Below are 17,392 nucleotides of genomic sequence, written 5' to 3'. Positions count from 1 at the left end.
TTCCTAAATGTAGTATTATTGTGATGCTTGAATAAGAGAGGGTATATATATATATATATATATATATATATATGTCTGCCTACAATACGGGAGACCCAGGTTCAATCCCTGGGTCAGGAAGATCTCCTGGAGAAGGAAATAGCAACCCACTCCAGTATTCTTGCCTGGAAAATCCCATGGACAGAGGAACCTGGTAGGCTACAGTCCGGGGGGTTGCAAAAGAGCTGGACGTGACTTAGTGACTAAACAACAACATTAAAATATAATTTATTTTGGTCAAAAACTTCCTGCCTTCAATCTTTCCCAACATCAGGGTCTTTTCCAATGACTTATAGTGGAACGAGTCAGGCAGTCTGGAAGGCAGGAACAGGATCATCCTTGCAGCTTTGGGAAGCTTAAGACAAAAATCCTACCCTCAAATCCCTGATCATACAACCTTGTCAACACTTACCTTCAACAGTAGCCAAGAAGGAGAACCATCCTCTCTATCAAACTTTTCATTTCCCTTTCTGTCCAAGAAAATACCTGCAGAAAAAAGTTAGGAAAACTCAGTTTATTTGTTCTGTCTTCTTGTTTGCTTTTTCTTCCATGACCCAGCATACTGCAGACCTGCTCTGGGTGAACAGATTACAGGAGAGGCTTGTGGCACAGGCACTCAACTCTGAAACACTGAGGCTCTATCTCTTTCTTATAATAAAGGGCTGCCTGGAATCTTCCTCCCATTTATGGGTCAGCCTGGGACCTAAAGCAAAGGCAGCTGCCCCAGACTCTTCTGCATGGACATAGAGACTTGTGGACACAGACCTCTCCCCACAAATGCTGCCATTTACAGGGAGCCACTGAAGTGGTGGGTTGGACAGTGAGAATTAGGATTCATTCTTTCCTGGGGTACCTTGGCCTTGGTCTGCAGAGCAGAAGACACAGCAGGCCATCCCAGTTTCAGGCATACAGCACCTCCTCTCCAACTTGTCCTTAAACAATCCTGGCTCACGTAGCAGGAAGGACAGGAACCTGTTGGAACTAGCAGAGCTCTGACGTGTCAAGCCCAAAAGCATATCTAAATCCAGGCTCCCACATTATGACCATATAGCTTGTACTTTGGCCTGGTGGGAGGCCGTCTATGGTGTCGCACAGAGTCGAACACGACTGAAGTGATTTAGCAGCAGCAGCTTATCCTTTTAAAAGGAGTCATTGAGTATGAATTTCTTTTTAATGCTTATGGATCTACCTCAGGAGAACTTGGGAAAAACCTAAGATAAGTTTAAAAATCTAAGAAAAATCTTAGAGACCCTGTATCTATTTAGATTCACAGGAAACAAACAGATAAAAGACTGCTAGTTTAATATGTTTAAGGTGTGAGGTATGTTGGTTCCTTAGAGATAAGAGTAAATGGGGACAGTTTTCATTTGAGGGGCATCTGGTCAGGAGGACTTTAAGAGACCAAGATGTTCCAGGGAGAGGATATAATCTCATTCTTCTGAACTTTATTGTTAGAACTTCTATCAATCTGGGCCTGAAGAAAGTCCAAATGGGCCAGGAGTCCAAGGACAGAAGTACCCTTAGGTGGCAGGGTAGGGAGCTATACTAGTGAGTGCAGGGTTGCTAGGAATGGGATAGGTGCACCCACCTTACTCCCAAAACTTGTCCCCTGGCTGGCCCTCCTTCCTCTAATTTTTCAGGCCCTGTGATCTTTTCTGCAAAGCAAACCATATGGTTTTGATTCTGGCTCCTGGCTTACTGAGAGTGTTTCATGTCTCTAGCAGCAGGAAGCCCTTCGGCTTTTTTAAGCAGCTGCTCTGGCATCTAAGAGAGGAGGCCAGCTCTTCTGGACTCCCTCACCAGCTGGACTTGGCAGCCCAGTGGAAGGCAACACACAGTTTAGAGAAAAGGTAACAAGAATGGCTGTAGGGGATGAGGAGACACTCCTGGGATTCACTCAAGTGGATGCTAGGCTCTCCCACTTGTGGATGTCTGTCCAGAGAACTGACCTTTCCTCCTTAATGCTGCCCCTGATCCCCACCCCCGGATTTCCGTTTGAGTGTTCCTGTGAGGTAAACCTTTTCTGGAGATGGGACAGCAGCACTTAGTGCTTCTGGAGGTGATGGAGGAGAGAAGTGCCTCAAAAGGGACCACACAAAGCATCTAATACCATGGATTGGTACTTCAGTCAGATGAATTTCAATGGGATTCAGTGGAAGAAAATTCTGTGATATGAGTGGTAGAAAAGGTGGAGGTTAGGAGAAGTCAACCACTTCTCAGAAGGGACTGAAGCTACTCTGTTGTGAAAGGAATGAAAGGATTACTGACAGTCTAAGGAAAGCCTTAATCATTTTGTTCTTTATATAATGCTTTACAATTTTCAGTCATTTGATCTTGTCTCTAGGCCTGTGCACTTACTGACATTTCTACTTGAAATTTTTTTCTGCAGATACCCATATTGCCTTCTTCTTTCCTCCAGATTTCAGTGTCTCCTCGTCAGAGAGGACTTACCTAACTTCTCTTTACACCCTGTCACATCACTTTACTTCCTTTCTAAACCTCATCATTATCTGAAATTATCTTGTTACTCGTTTTAGTTCAGTTTTTCAATAACGTAAGCTCCATGGAAGTACCCCATCTATCCTGGTCACTGCTGTATCCTCAATGCCTAGAATAGTGCCTGCAGAAAAGCATGTGTTCAATAAGTATGTGCTGACTTGCAGAATAAATGAGTGGAGTGGGTTGGGAGAGCTAGCTCCAGAAAGCTAGGTAAAATTGGGATGGGATGCATATGGTCAGAAAGAACAGAAATGATCAGAGGAGGAAATTGAGAGCAGTAACCAAAATCTCCTGAGAAGTGGAAATAGAAAGTGAAAATAAAGGAAGCACATTTCGCCTTGCAGCTTTCATCATATGTTTGTTAAGTACTTCCTACGTGCCAAGCATTATGCTAAGTGCTGCGGATACAAAGATGAATGAAGTTATAGGACAGGGAGAATGAATGAAGATGAGGGGGAGAGGAAGCAACCTCAGGAGTCACTCTTTCAAGTCATTCACTAAGTTCATCATCTTATAAAGAGACATAAAAAACAGATACATGAAATTGGGATGGGGGCTATCAGGAGCGTGCTGCTGCTTCTGCTAAGTCGCTTCAGTTGTGTCCGACTCTTAGTGACCCCATGGAGCAGCCCACCAGGCTCCTCCACCCACGGGATTTTTCCAGGCAAGAGTACTGGAGTGGGGTGCTATTGCCTTGCCTATGAGGAGTGTGAGTGAACTTCAATAAGGGGAACATATTAGTGGAAACTACAGAGGAGATGACATTTGATTTGGGCCTTGAAGATAAGTAAAGAATTTATCAAGCAGAGAGGAAGGAAAAAAAGGTATTCCAGGCAAGGAAACAGCATAAGCAAAGGCATGGAGGCGTGAAAGTACTTATGCTTGGAAAACAACAAGGAGACCAAACAGTTCCCTGTGACAAGAATATAGTATACATGGGGGAATGGCTAGATATGAGGCAGATGAAATGCAGTGGTGAAGGGCTGGCCTTCTTATGCACCACATTAAAGAATGTGGACTTAAATCAGAACAACCTAGATTTTCTGAAATTCTTAGATCCTCATATGACCCCTGATGAATAGTGGTATATTAATAAATTCTCTCTATGTATGATAAAAAAAGAATCAAAGGACTCTTGGCTCAATGCCCAGAGGTCTCATTGCACCTTACAGGTGTCACTTCAGTACAGTCCAGCTGAGAGTCTGGGCGAAATACTAGCCAAGGATGCTAGGCCCCCTACTCTCACCCAGGGTCAGAGTGAAATGCCAGGGTCCCATCCTTGGTCTCACACATAGCTAGGCTCAGGTTACATCCCATGAATGAACTACAAGGGCTCAAGGTGGTTCAGGCAGGGGCAGCTGCCAGTAGACAGGCCAGGGTGAGACAAGCAGGGCATGCATCTAAGGTGTTAAATTTACGGGGGTTCCAAAAATCTCAATAATCAAAAATAAGGATATTTTAATTAGATATCAAAAAATAAAAATTTACACAAAAGAAATCAGTAATCAAGATTGCTCTGTTATTCCATTATGCAGTTCATTATTCAAGGGTTAGATGTGGCCTTAGGGTAATTCTCTCATTACCCTAAGGTAATTCTTCAAACCCCTTCCAGAGATCAGGAAATGAGAAGGTCTGAATGAGGCCAGTCCCGGGAACTAGAACCTGGGAGTGCCAGCTCCATCCTCCCTAGTTAATCTGGGACCTACGCAGAAGATGAGGGAGCCCAGATTTGCTGCTTACTTTCAGCCTAAAGCACTTCCCGGTCTGAGGTCTGTCGTGGTCTGTGCGCAGGTTGGAAAAGAATTTCCAGACATGAGACAGAATGAGAGGGAAATAAAGTTGATTAGAGTGGGAGACGCTGTTAGAACAGTGGGCCAGCTCAAGGAAGTGCTTTTATCTGCGCTTGATTCCGAGACTCCCTGGTCTCATCTGCTGTTTTGTCCTTGGGTCACCATAAGGCCAGTACATGTTCAGTGTGGAGCTCTACCTGCCAAACAGCCTACTGCCTCTTCTCGGAGAGGCTCCATACTCCAGGAACAAAGAATGAAGTAAGCAGTGCTTTAGTGTTTGACAGGCTAACCCTCTTGAGGAATTAACTGTCTTATTTTCCGTGGTGTCAGCCACTTCGGTTCTTTGTGGAAGAATGAACCATTCCTATCTTCTCCTACGCTTGCCACCCCCAAAGAATGACTCAGGGCCTTTTGTGCTGGAGCTTCATTTGCCTTTCTAACAGATTTTTGTTTTTGAAATCAGCCCAGGTCTCAGAGGGGATCAAGTTGTTTTTTTCTGACACAAAAAAGGGCTCTTAGGATTAGAGAAGAGAGAATTTCCTGAGCCTGGCGCTTAAGCTAGGGAGCACCATGGTCTCCTTGTGCGGCCAGGTCCTACTCCCGCTCTCCCACAGACCCCTGGCACAGCAGGACCTTGAATGGGGATGACTGTGTGCCAAGAGGTGACCAGAGGCACTGCTCTTTTGGAGTCTCATGCCCCAGTTAGGCCTACAAAAAGGGTCCTAGAATAGACAATTGACATGGGCAAAGAACTCCAACGGTGAATGGCACTGACTGAGAGACGTCTCTGAAATACCTGTGAGCTCCTGAAAAGAGGACCAAGACTGGGTTTTTCGCCCACTGGTAGATAGGAGCCAAGACTATTTTAGAGAACTAAAGAAATGTGACATTTTTTGACCTGCACATCATGGAACAAAGTTATACCTGTTAGACTGTGTTTAACACCAGCCTCCACACTTCCCTGGTTTCCGGGCTCAAAGAAACCTCCAGCTTGATTTGTTTAACCCTGCCTCTCAGGAATTGGAGAGGCTCTGTGAGTGTGTCTCACACCTGATCACCTATTCCAGTCCCCTCCTCAAGTCCCCTCTCAAGAAGAAGTGAGATCTGAGTTGAACCTTACATGATGACTAGGATTTAGCTATGTGGGGTTGGGGCACTGACAAGTCAGTTCAGTGGAAGCCTGAGTCAAAGTGGGAGGAAAAGAAACTGGGCAGAGTGGCGTGCAAGGACTGCTCAGCACTGGGACTCCCGGCACCGCTCTGTGAAGTCCTTCCACAAGTCTGCACTGCCCCCAGGTGGCCACATCAGAGCTCTGGCTTGGGGAGAAGAATATTTGAGGTGCGTGTGTCTCAGCTGGAACTCTTTGGGAACCCAATGGAGGGGAGACAAGGAGAGAACCCAAGACATCAGTCATCAAATTGGGCACTGGAATGTTTAAGGAATACATTTTTTCAATATCACTATGTAATTTTTAGCATAAAATTAAAATATATTCAGAGAAATCGATTCAGTTCACTACCTAAAATGCAGGGACTTAGTGCAATAGAATGCTAAGTACCTGAGGTTAGCTAAAATACTTTTTCAGTTTTTACCACTGAAGATTTAAAAAAAAAACAAACCTCGGGGACTTCCGTGATGTTCCAGTGGTTAAGAATCGGACTGCCAATGCAGGGAACACAGATTTGATCCCTGGTCTGAAAAATCCCACATGCTGCAGAGTGATTAAGCCATGCTGGAACTCTGAGCCCACATACGCAACTACTGAAGCCCACATGCCCTAGAGCCCTGCTCTGCAACAAGAGAAGCCACTGCAACTAGAGAGTAGAGACCCCACAGGCCGCAACTAGAGAAAGCCCGTGCGTAGCAGCAGAGACCCCAAAATAAATATCCATACATACATATTTTTTTTTAAAGCTGAGACTACTTTTATGATATTCAGTCATTCAAACAATTATTGGAGGCTTAGTTTATGCCATGACCTATTCTAGAAATGGTGAATACAAAGACATTGTCTCTGCCTACAAAGAGCTTACAGTCCAGAAGAAGAGATAAATATAAAATAATTATAGAAATAATAAATGAGGTTTATGTATTGACAGAGGTATACATAAGGTATGCCAGCACCTAATGGACCAAGGGTTGGGGCTAGTCAGGGAAGGCTTCTCAGAAGAAGTGAGATCTGAGTTGAACCTTACATGATGACTAGGATTTAGCTATGTGGGGCTGGGGCACTGACAATAGAAGGAGAGCACAGTGCAGACAGAAAGGCCAGTGATAGCAAATATGTGGAGGGAAACATGCAGGCAGGAAGGGCCGAAAGGTCAGGAGAAACAGACAGAGAGCGCCTTATAAATATCAGATTAAGGAACCTGGACCATATCCTGCAGTGTTGCTGAAAGGTTTTAGGCAGGAGAGACATATGGTCAGATTTAATTCCCAAATATTGTGCTAGCAGAGGGTAGATTGATGTGACACATTTGGAAACAAAGAGACCAGAGAAAACAATCTAGGTTAAAGCAGAATAATACAGAGGAAAGATGAATGAGCACTTGGAGTAGTAAGGTTTGGGGAAGAGGCAACAGAACCAAGGGCCTTGGATGCAAGGGGGTGAGTAAGGGCAAAAGAGAAATCAAGGAAGGCTCTCCAGCGTCTAGTTTAGGTGACTGTGTAGCTGATGGTATCACCAATTATTAATAGATGCTAAATTCCAGAGGAAGAGCAAGGAAGGGGGGTGAGTTCTTTTTACTCTACCATATCTGTGGAATACACTGAAATAGAGATATCTAGGAATCTATTAGAAATAAAACTAAAATTCTGACTGAACTTAGATGCTTAGTCATGTCTGACTCTTTGAGACCCCATGGACTGTAGCCCATAGCCCACCAGGCTCCTCTGTCCATAGGGATTCTCCAGGCAAGAATACTGGAGTGGGTTGCCATTCCCTTCTCCAGGGATCGAACCCAGGTCTCTCGTGCTGCCGGCAGATTCTTTACCATCTGAACCACCAAGGAAGCCCAAAGTTCTGGGGAGAGCTTTAAGCTAGACATGCAGATTTGGGTGTCACTGGTATATAGTTATAAACAAAACCAGGGAAACAGATGAGATCACTCAGATGAGATGCCTCTGTATGTTCTGAAGGCAGGAGTCCATTAGTCCCACCTGAGGAAGATCTGCAGGCGAGGAGGAAAGGCATCCTTTCCAGAGACAGAAACAAGGCAGCAACAGCATTTTCTTCTTCCTGAATGCCTGGGTCAGCAGGAGGCACTAAGGCTGGCCTGGACCCAGAAGGAGGGCTGTAGAGCAAAGGCAGCTGGATAGTGGAAATGCCATGCACTGATAGAGTAGAATCACTTTTAAGGTGATTTTTTTCTTCTCTTAGACTTAGGATCCGGCTTTTGATTATTGATTTTTATTTACTTTTGCAATGGTCCTATCTCATTTTCAAGTGGTAAAACTACTCTAAGGTAGCTTCCCCTTGCAAAGGTCATTTACAGTAAGTGATGTGCTCAAGCTAGGTCTCGCACTGAAAACAAACCGACAAGGGACTTCCATATCTAAGAGATTGGTATGCTAAACTTGTACTTCTTGATTTTGCACAGATGATATGAGTGATGGATACATAAAGTCTGTAACTACTATCTGTAAAATAAAATAAGTATCTGAATCTCTCCAAAGCAGTTTGGGAAATTTGGGACCAAAAAAGTTTGTCCTTTTTGATACTGAGAGAGTCAATTCCTAGGCAGGTTGACAAGAAGTCCGGAGATTCCCAAGGCGAGAGGGGTCAGGGTTCTAGAGGAGGAGATAGGGATCTGGAATTCTCAAGAAGGAGGAAAGGACAAACTTTTTTTTCCCTCTGCATTCCTTAGTCTTAGTCACATAAAACGTTTTTATCTTTAAGCCTGGAACTGATGATTATACAACAAACAACTCAGTTTAAACTCTGTACTAAGGATTATATAACAAGGTATCCTGCTTGAGGACAGTTTCTCCTTTCTGAAAACCTTCTGGCTAATCCTGTTATCTTAAAAATGTAAATTATGGGCACCTGACTTGCCTCTCAACCAGTAATGCTGAAGGAGCTGAAGTTGAACAGTTCTATGAAGACCTAGAAGACCTTTTAGAACTAACATCCAAAAAAGATGTCCTTTCCATTATAGGGGACTGGAATGCAAAAGTAGGAAGTCAAGAAACACCTGGAGTAACAGGCAAATTTGGCCTTGGAATACGGAATGAAGCAGGGCAAAGACTTATATAGAGTTGTGCAAGAATATGCACTGGTCATAGCAAACACCCTCTTTCAACAACACAAGAGAAGACTCTACACATGGACATCACCAGATGGTCAACACCGAAATCAGATTGATTATATTCTGTGCAGCCAAAGATGGAGAAGCTCTATACAGTCAGCAAAAACAAGACCAGGAGCTGACTGTGGCTCAGACCATGAACTCCTTATTGCCAAATTCAGACTGAAATTGAAGAAAGTAGGGAAAACCACTAGACCATTCAGGTATGACCTAAATCAAATTCCTTATGATTATACAGTGGAAGTGAGAAATAGATTTAAGGGACTATATCTAATAGATAGACTGCCTGATGAACTATGTATGGAGGTTCGTGACATTATACAGGAGACAGGCATCAAGACCATCCCATGGAAAAGAAATGCAAAAGAGCAAAATGGCTGTCTGGGGAGGCCTTACAAATAGCTGTGAAAAGAAGAGAAGTGAAAAGCAAAGGAGAAAAGGAAAGATATAAGCATCTGAATGCAGAGTTCCAAAGAATAGCAAGGAGAGATAAGAAAGCCTTCTTCAGCGATCAATGCAAAGAAATAGAGGGAAACAACAGAATGGGAAAGACTAGAGATCTCTTCAAGAAAATGAGAGATACCAAGGGAACATTTCAGGCAAAGATGGGCTCGATAAAGGACAGAAATGGCATGGACCTAACAGAAGCAGAAGATATTAAGAGGTGGCAAGAATGCACAGAAGAACTGTACAAAAAAGATCTTCACGACCCAGATAATCACGATGGTGTGATCACTGACCTAGAGCCAGACATCCTGGAATGTGAAGTCAAGTGGGCCTTAGAAAGCATCACTATGAACAAAGCTAGTGGAGGTGATGGAATTCCAGTTGAGCTATTTGAAATCCTGAAAGATGATGCTGTGAAAGTGCTGCACTCAATATGCCAGCAAGTTTGGAAAATTCAGCAGTGGCCACAGGATTGGAAAAGGTCAGTTTTCATTCCAATCCCAAAGAAAGGCAATGCCAAAGAATGCTCAAACTACTGCACAATTGCACTCAACTCACACGCTAGTAAAGTAATGCTCAAAATTCTCCAAGCCAGGCTTCAGCCATACGTAAACTGTGAACTTCCAGATGTTCAAGCTGGTTTTAGAAAAGGCAGAGGAACCAGAGATCAAATTGCCAACATCCGCTGGATCATGGAAAAAGCAAGAGAGTTCCAGAAAAACATCTATTTCTGCTTTATTGACTATGCCAAAGCCTTTGACTGTGTGGATCACAATAAACTGTGGAAAATTCTGAAAGAGATGGGAATCCTAGACCACCTGACCTGCCTCTTGAGAAATTTGTATGCAGGTCAGGAAGCAACAGTTAGAACTGGACATGGACCAACAGACTGGTTCCAAATAGGAAAAGGAGTACGTCAAAGCTGTATATTGTCACCCTGCTTATTTAACTTCTATGCAGAATATATCATGAGAAACGCTGGGCTGGAAGAAACACAAGCTGGAATCAAGATTGCCAGGAGAAATATCAATAACCTCAGATATGCAGATGACACCACCCTTATGGCAGAAAGTGAAGAGGAACTAAAAGTCTCTTAATGAAGCTGAAAGAGGAGAGTGAAAAAGTTGGCTTAAAGCTCAACATTCAGAAAACAAAGATCATGACATCTGGTCCCACCACTTCATGGGAAATAGATGGGGAAACAGTGGAAACAGTGTCAGACTTTATTTTCGTGTGCTCCAAAATCACTACAGATGGTGACTGCAGCCATGAAATTAAAAGACGCTTACTCCTTGGAAGAAAAGTTATGACCAACCTAGATGGCATATTGAAAAGCAGAGACATTACTTTGCCAACAAAGGTCCGTCTAGTCAAGGCTATGGGTTTTCCAGTGGTCATGCATGGATGTGAAAGTTGGACTGTGAAGAAAGCTGAGCGCCGAATAATTGATGCTTTTGAAGTGTGGTGTTGGAGAAGACTCTTGAGAGTCCCTTGGACTGCAAGGAGATCCAACCAGTCCATTCTGAAGGAGATCAGCCCTGGGATTTCTTTGGAAGGAATGATGCTAAAGCTGAAACTCCAGTACTTTGGCCACCTCATGCGAAGAGTTGACTCATTGGAAAAGACTCTGATGCTGGGAGGGATTGGGGGCAGGAAGAGAAGGGGACGACAGAGGATGAGATGGCTGGATGGCATCACTAACTCCATGGACGTGAGTCTGAGTGAACTCCAGGAGTTGGTGATGGACAGGGAGGCCTGGCATGTTGCGATTCATGGGGTCGCAAAGAGTTGGACACGACTGAGCAACTGAACTGAACTGAAATGAATCCTGTTTTCTTAAAAATGTAAATTATGGGAGTGGGTCTAGTAAGATCTTTACAACCTCCAGACATTCTTTTGATTCATTGTAATAACTAATTAAAAAGTTATTGCTAACACTAGCAAGTGGGCACTCTTTCTGCCCCCTTCTGATGTCTATGTCAGAAGTTTTCTCCATCTCTTTTCAGATCAGATCAGATCAGTCGCTCAGTCATGTCTGACTCTTTGGGACCCCATGAATCGCAGCACGCCAGGCCTCCCTGTCCATCACCAACTCCTGGAGTTCACTCAGACTCACGTCCATCGAGTCAGTGATGCCATCCAGCCATCTCATCCTCTGTCGTCCCCTTCTCCTCCTGCCCCCAATCCCTCCCAGCATCAGAGTCTTTTCCAATGAGTCAACTCTTCGCATGAGGTGGCCAAAGTACTGGAGTTTCAGCTTTAGCATCATTCCTTCCAAAGAAATCCCAGGGCTGATCTCCTTCAGAATGGACTGGTTGGATCTCCTTGCAGTCCAAGGGACTCTCAAGAGTCTTCTCCAACACCACAGTTCAAAAGCATCAATTCTTCATCGCTCAGCCTTCTTCACAGTCCAACTCTCACATCCATACATGACCACAGGAAAAACCATAGCCTTGACTAGACGGAACTTTGTTGGCAAAGTAATGTCTCTGCTTTTGAATATGCTATCTAGCTTGGTCATAACTTTCCTTCCAAGGAGTAAGAGTCTTTTAATTTCATGGCTGCAGTCACCATCTGCAGTGATTTTGGAGCCCAGAAAAATGAAGTCTGGACACTGTTTCCACTGTTTCCCCATCTATTTCCCATGAAGTGGTGGGACCAGATGCCATGATCTTCATTTTCTGAATGTTGAGCTTTAAGCCAACTTTTTCACTTTCCTCTTTCACCTTCATCAAGAGGCTTTTGAGTTCCTCTTCACTTTCTGCCATAAGGGTGGTGTCATCTGCATATCTGAGGTTATTGATATTTCTCCCGGCAATCTTGATTCCAGCTTGTGTTTCTTCCAGCCCAGCGTTTCTCATGATGTACTCCGCATATAAGTTAAATAAACAGGGTGACAATATACAGCCTTGACGAACTCCTTTTCCTATTTGGAACCAGTCTGTTGTTCCATGAACAATTCTAACTGTTGCTTCCTGACCTGCATATAGGTTTCTCAAGAGGAAGGTCAGGTGGTCTGGGATTCCCATCTCTTTCAGAATTTTCCACAGTTTATTGTGATCCACACAGTCAAAGGCTTTGGCATAGTCAATAAAGCAGAAATAGATGTTTTTCTGGAACTCTCTTGCTTTTTCCATGATCCAGCGGATTTGGCAATTTGATCTCTGGTTCCTCTGCCTTTTCTAAAACCAGCTTGAACATCTGGAAGTTCACGGTTCACGTATTGCTGAAGCCTGGCTTGGAGAATTTTGAGCATTACTTTACTAGCGTGTGAGATGAGTGCATTGTGCCATACTTTGAGTGTTCTTTGGCATTGCCTTTCTTTGGGATTGGAATGAAAACTGACCTTTTCCAGTCCTGTGGCCACTGCTGAGTTTTCCAAACTTGCTGGCATATTGAGTGCAGCACTTTCACAGCATCATCTTTCAGGATTTGAAATAGCTCAACTGGAATTCCATCACCTCCACTAGCTTTGTTCGTAGTTATGCTTTCTAAGGCCCACTTGACTTCACATTCCAGGATGTCTGGCTCTAGGTCAGTGATCACACCATCATGATTATCTGGGTCGTGAAGATCTTTTTTGTACAGTTCTTCTGTGCATTCTTGCCATCTCTTCTTAATATCTTGTGCTTCTGTTAGGTCCATACCATTTCTGTCCTTTATCGAGCTCATCTTTGCATGAAATGTTCCTTTGGTATCTCTGATTTTCTTGAAGAGATCTCTAGTCTTTCCCATTCTGTTGTTTTCCTCTATTTCTTTGCATTGATCACTGAAGAAGGCTTTCTTATCTCTTCTTGCTAGGAACTCTGCATTCAGATGCTTATATCTTTTCTTTTCTCCTTTGCTTTTCACTTCTCTTCTTTTCACAGCTATTTGTAAGGCCTCCCCAGACAGCCATTTTGCTTTTTTGTATTTCTTTTCTATGGGAATGGTCTTGATCCCTGTCTCCTGTACAATGTCACGAACCTCCGTCCATAGTTCATCAGGCACTCTATCTATCAGATCTAGGCCCTTAAATCTATTTCTCACTTCCACTGTATAATCATAAAGGATTTGATTTAGGTCATACCTGAATGGTCTAGTGGTTTTCCCTACTTTCTTCAATTTCAGTCTGAATTTGGCAATAAGGAGTTCATGATCTGAGCCACAGTCAGCTCCTGGTCTTGTTTTGCTGACTATATAGAGCTTCTCCATCTTTGGCTGCACAGAATATAATCAATCTGATTTTGGTGTTGACCATCTGGTGATGTCCATGTATAGAGTCTTCTCTTGTGTTGTTGGAAGAGGGTGTTTGCTATGACCAGTGCATTTTCTTGGCAAAACTCTATAAGTCTTTGCCCTGCTTCATTCCATATTCCAAGGCCAAATTTGCCTGTTACTCCAGGTGTTTCTTGACTTCCTACTTTTGCATTCCAGTCCCCTATAATGAAAAGGACATCTTTTTTGGGTGTTAGTTCTTAAAGGTCTTCTAGGTCTTCATAGAACCGTTCAACTTTAGCTTCTTCAGCGTTACTGGTTGGGGCATAGACTTGGATTACTGTGATACTGAATGGTTTGCTCTGGAAACGAACAGAGATCATTCTGTCATTTTTGAGATTGCATCCAAGTACTGCATTTCGGACTCTTTTGTTGACCATGACGGCCACTCCATTTCTTCTGAGGGATTCCTGCCCACAGTAGTAGATATAATGGTCATCTGAGTTAAATTCACCCATTCCAGTCCATTTCAGTTTGCTGATTCCTAGAATGTCGACATTCACTCTTGCCATCTCTTGTTTGACCACTTCCAATTTGCCTTGATTCATGGACCTGACATTCCAGGTTCCTATGCAATATTGCTCTTTACAGCATCAGACCTTGCTTCTATCACCAGTCACATCCACAGCTGGGTATTGTTTTTGCTTTGGCTCCATCCCTTCATTCTTTCTGGAGTTACTTCTCCACTGATCTCCAGTAGCATATGGGGCACCTACTGACCTGGGGAGTTTCTCTTTCAGTATCCTATCATTTTGCCCTTTCATACTGTTCATGGGGTTCTCAAGGCAAGAATACTAAAGTGGTTTGCCATTCCCTTCTCCAGTGGACCACATTCTGTCAAATCTCTCCACCATGACCCGCCCGTCTTGGGTTGCCTCATGGGCATGGCTTAGTTTCATTGAGTTAGACAAGGCTGTGGTCCTAGTGTGATTAGATTGACTAGTTTTCTGCATATGGTTTCAGTGTGTTTGCCCTGTGATGCCCTCTTGCAACACCTACTGTCTTACTTGGGTTTCTCTTACCTTGGGCGTGGGGTATCTCTTCACGGCTGCTCCAGCAAAGCGCAGCCATTGCTCCTTACCTTGGATGAGGGGTATCTCCTCACCGCCGCCCTTCCTGACCTTCAATGTGGGATAGCTCCTCTATCTCTTTTATACTTTAATAAAACTTTATTACTAAAAGCTCTGAGCAACCAAGCTTCATCTTTGGCCCCAGATTGAATTCTCCTCCAGAGGCCAAAAATCCCAGCTACTTTCATGGTTCAGCAACAACCTTTCCATATCCTTATATCAGCAAGGCAGAATTAAATTATCGGATTCCTAAAGCAGTTCCCCTTTGGACTTACCTGTGGAAATTGCTGAATGGGAAGGGTCAGGGAACTGAGGGTCCACGATTTGGTTCAGTAACTTTTGGCAGGCTGACCAAAACCCTCCCCTGCCTTTCCTCTGCTTTTTATGCAACCCTGTTAATGACCACCAGCTGTGGGGCCACTCCTCTGTGTGCCTTGCCTGGCCTCCTGGGTCTTCAGTGCTTTCAGGGCTAAGGAACCTCTATAGTCTCCTGCTCCCTGGCTTCCCCCTGTATCAAGGATCTCCACCTCCCAGAGTGTTGCCAATTCAGCAGGAGCTTCCCTGGGGTGAGTTATTTTGCTTTATGGCAACTGAGCTATCACATATCTAATCTGGAAGTATCCTAAAATTAAGGTGCAAAAAACTGGATTTTGGAGACCAAAAGGATTTGGTGAAACTGACTTTCAAATGTTGTCTGGAGTATAGTGTGCTATGCGGTGGCCTCCTGTCCGTAGCTTTGGAGCAGTTTGATAATCTGAAATATCACTTAGCCATGACAGATTCCTGGCAGAGCCAGGACTCAGCAGATTTCTGAATTATGTCTCCATCCAGTGCCATTCTCCAAGTTGAATCAACACTACTTACTAGCTTTGTGGCCTTGGGCAAGTTATTTAACCTCTTTAGGCCTCAGTTTCCTCAGATATAAAATGGGGGCAATGATACTCTCAAGTGATAACATGAACTTTAAATGAAATATATGTGTAACATCAATACATGAGAGATGCTCAATGAATTTCAGTTCCCTTAGCTGAAAGGGAATTTCGGCTTCCTGTGCATTTTAGAGAGAATCTATTCACCTGCCTCACCTCTTGCTTAGCCGGCAGGATGAAGTTTGGGTTGGTACCTCAGGGGTACCTCTGGGAAAGAAGTTGGGTAATACGAAATCACAGGGATTCATCTCTTTTTCTTAGATCCTAGGTCACAATGATAAGACTAATAGATCCTGTGTCTGAATTCAGTCCCACTTCAGAGAACACTTGCAGGTTCATTTCTGGGAAAACCCTATTAGTAAACATGACCAGGACTCCTCATTAATATAACCCAGCCCAGAACCTTGGAGATAGCAGTGATTTTAATCCTAAGGGGTAGAATGTACTAGACCATGTATCTGGCTTCCCTATATAGCTCTTACTTGTCACAGAACACGACATTACCAGGTCTATAGCCTAGATAATTATTTACATGACTCTCAACTCTTTGAAGGAATCCTTTCTTATTCATGTTTATTTCCTTTAAGTAACAACCATATTGTTTTGCATATTGAAAGTGCTCATTAAATTAAATTGGAATAAATTAACTCAGTATCCCAGAGTATGACACTGAAGAAAAAAAATATAACTTAACATTTCTAGAGAGAAAGATCCAGACTGACTACAAGAACCAGGAAGAAACCAAAGCAGAGGAGAATCTTTTCTATGTACCAGATTCTGCTCACATAATTTTTATCTGTGGACTTTCCCCATTTGTCAGAAAACTGTCATTGCACTCAAGAAGACTACCTTAGAAATACATTGTCAGCGGTGAAACTGGCTAGAACGTTGGCTGGAATAGATAGTCTTGTTCCTAAAGCCATGCCTAGGCAATAGATAAGATCCTTGCCCCTACCCCCACCACAGGGATGTGTTAAGAAGACAGCAGTGTGCTACCAGTCATTCTGGATTGCCACAGGGCTGGGAGCTTGGCTCACATGCATACTCTCTGCCTGGGAAAAGTGCTACTGCTTCGAATTTAAGTTTCTCAGTCAATTATTACCACCTCTTTGTTTTGCCCTCGATGCTTATGGAATATTTGCTATTGTAATTCAGTAATTAAAAATTCCCCTTGTGGCTTTCAGCCTCATCAGTGGTATGTCTGTTTGTTTTATAGAGAAAGTGATTTACTCTTAAAATGGATCAGGGTGTTAATAGATTGCTGATTGTCTCCTTCACTAAATTTTAACTCTTGAGGGCAGGGACTGTGTCTTACTTATTTGTGGATCTCCACTGCCTAGTGGGGCTTCATGGTGGCTGTTCAATAAATGTGTACAGATTAATAAGTGAGTCAAATATAACCAACCCTGCATAAAGTTATAGGTATGAAATTGGAAGTATGGGTGATACGTACCAGAGAAACTCTGAAAAAGAAGAAATCACCCTGGACCAGGGTGGTCAAGGAAACATCTGTGGAAGGAATAAGAAAAATCCGTGGAAGAATTTAATTCCCTAGACAAAGATGAGATAGGATGGGAAAGGAATGTGGGCTTCCAAATCACATAGACTCTGTGAGCTTCAATTTCTCCTCTATATAAATATTTAAATTTTAAAAATGGGAACATTAAATTTACATCATAAGAGTAAATGAGATAGCTTTGTAAAGTAGTTAGTACAGAGTGTGATGCACCAAAAGACTTTTCTTTCCTTTGTGAGTTATCTTTCTTTTCTGACCTGTACAGTCATCCCACTGAATTTGAAATCACCAATTCAATGGACATGAGTTTGAGCAAACTCTGGGAGATGGTGAAGGACAGGGGAGCCTGGCATGTTGCAGTCCATGGGGTTGCAAAGAGTTGGACACGACTTAGCAACTGAACAACAACTACCTCATGGAACTTTATTATTGGAAGAGCTTGTGGAGATAATTTAGTATATATCTTTAATTTTACATATTAAAAAACCCCTCAACCCAGAGCAATTAAGTGATTTACTCAGCAGTAGTGGCAGAATTG

The 17,392-nt window shown here is 43.2% G+C and overlaps 1 protein-coding gene across 10 annotated transcripts in view; it reads right to left on the bottom strand.

Annotated features, from left to right (window-relative positions):
* The window catches only part of ASIP (agouti signaling protein), a 91,321-nt gene extending 76,545 nt beyond the window's left edge, over nucleotides 1-14,776 (bottom strand). For all 10 annotated transcript variants that reach the window (XR_008701632.1, XR_008701637.1, XR_008701634.1 and 7 more), the window contains exons 1-2: nucleotides 14,685-14,776; nucleotides 452-525 (exon numbers count right to left, since the gene is read on the bottom strand). The gene's annotated coding sequence lies outside the window, so the exon portion shown is untranslated. The remainder of the gene's footprint in view (nucleotides 1-451; nucleotides 526-14,684) is intronic.
* Between the last annotated feature and the right edge of the window lie 2,616 nt (nucleotides 14,777-17,392).

The sequence above is a fragment of the Bubalus kerabau genome, chromosome 13 (genome assembly GCF_029407905.1).
Source record: "Bubalus kerabau isolate K-KA32 ecotype Philippines breed swamp buffalo chromosome 13, PCC_UOA_SB_1v2, whole genome shotgun sequence".
Lineage (NCBI taxonomy): Eukaryota > Metazoa > Chordata > Mammalia > Artiodactyla > Bovidae > Bubalus > Bubalus kerabau.
This window is presented reverse-complemented; position numbering and strand designations above follow the sequence as displayed.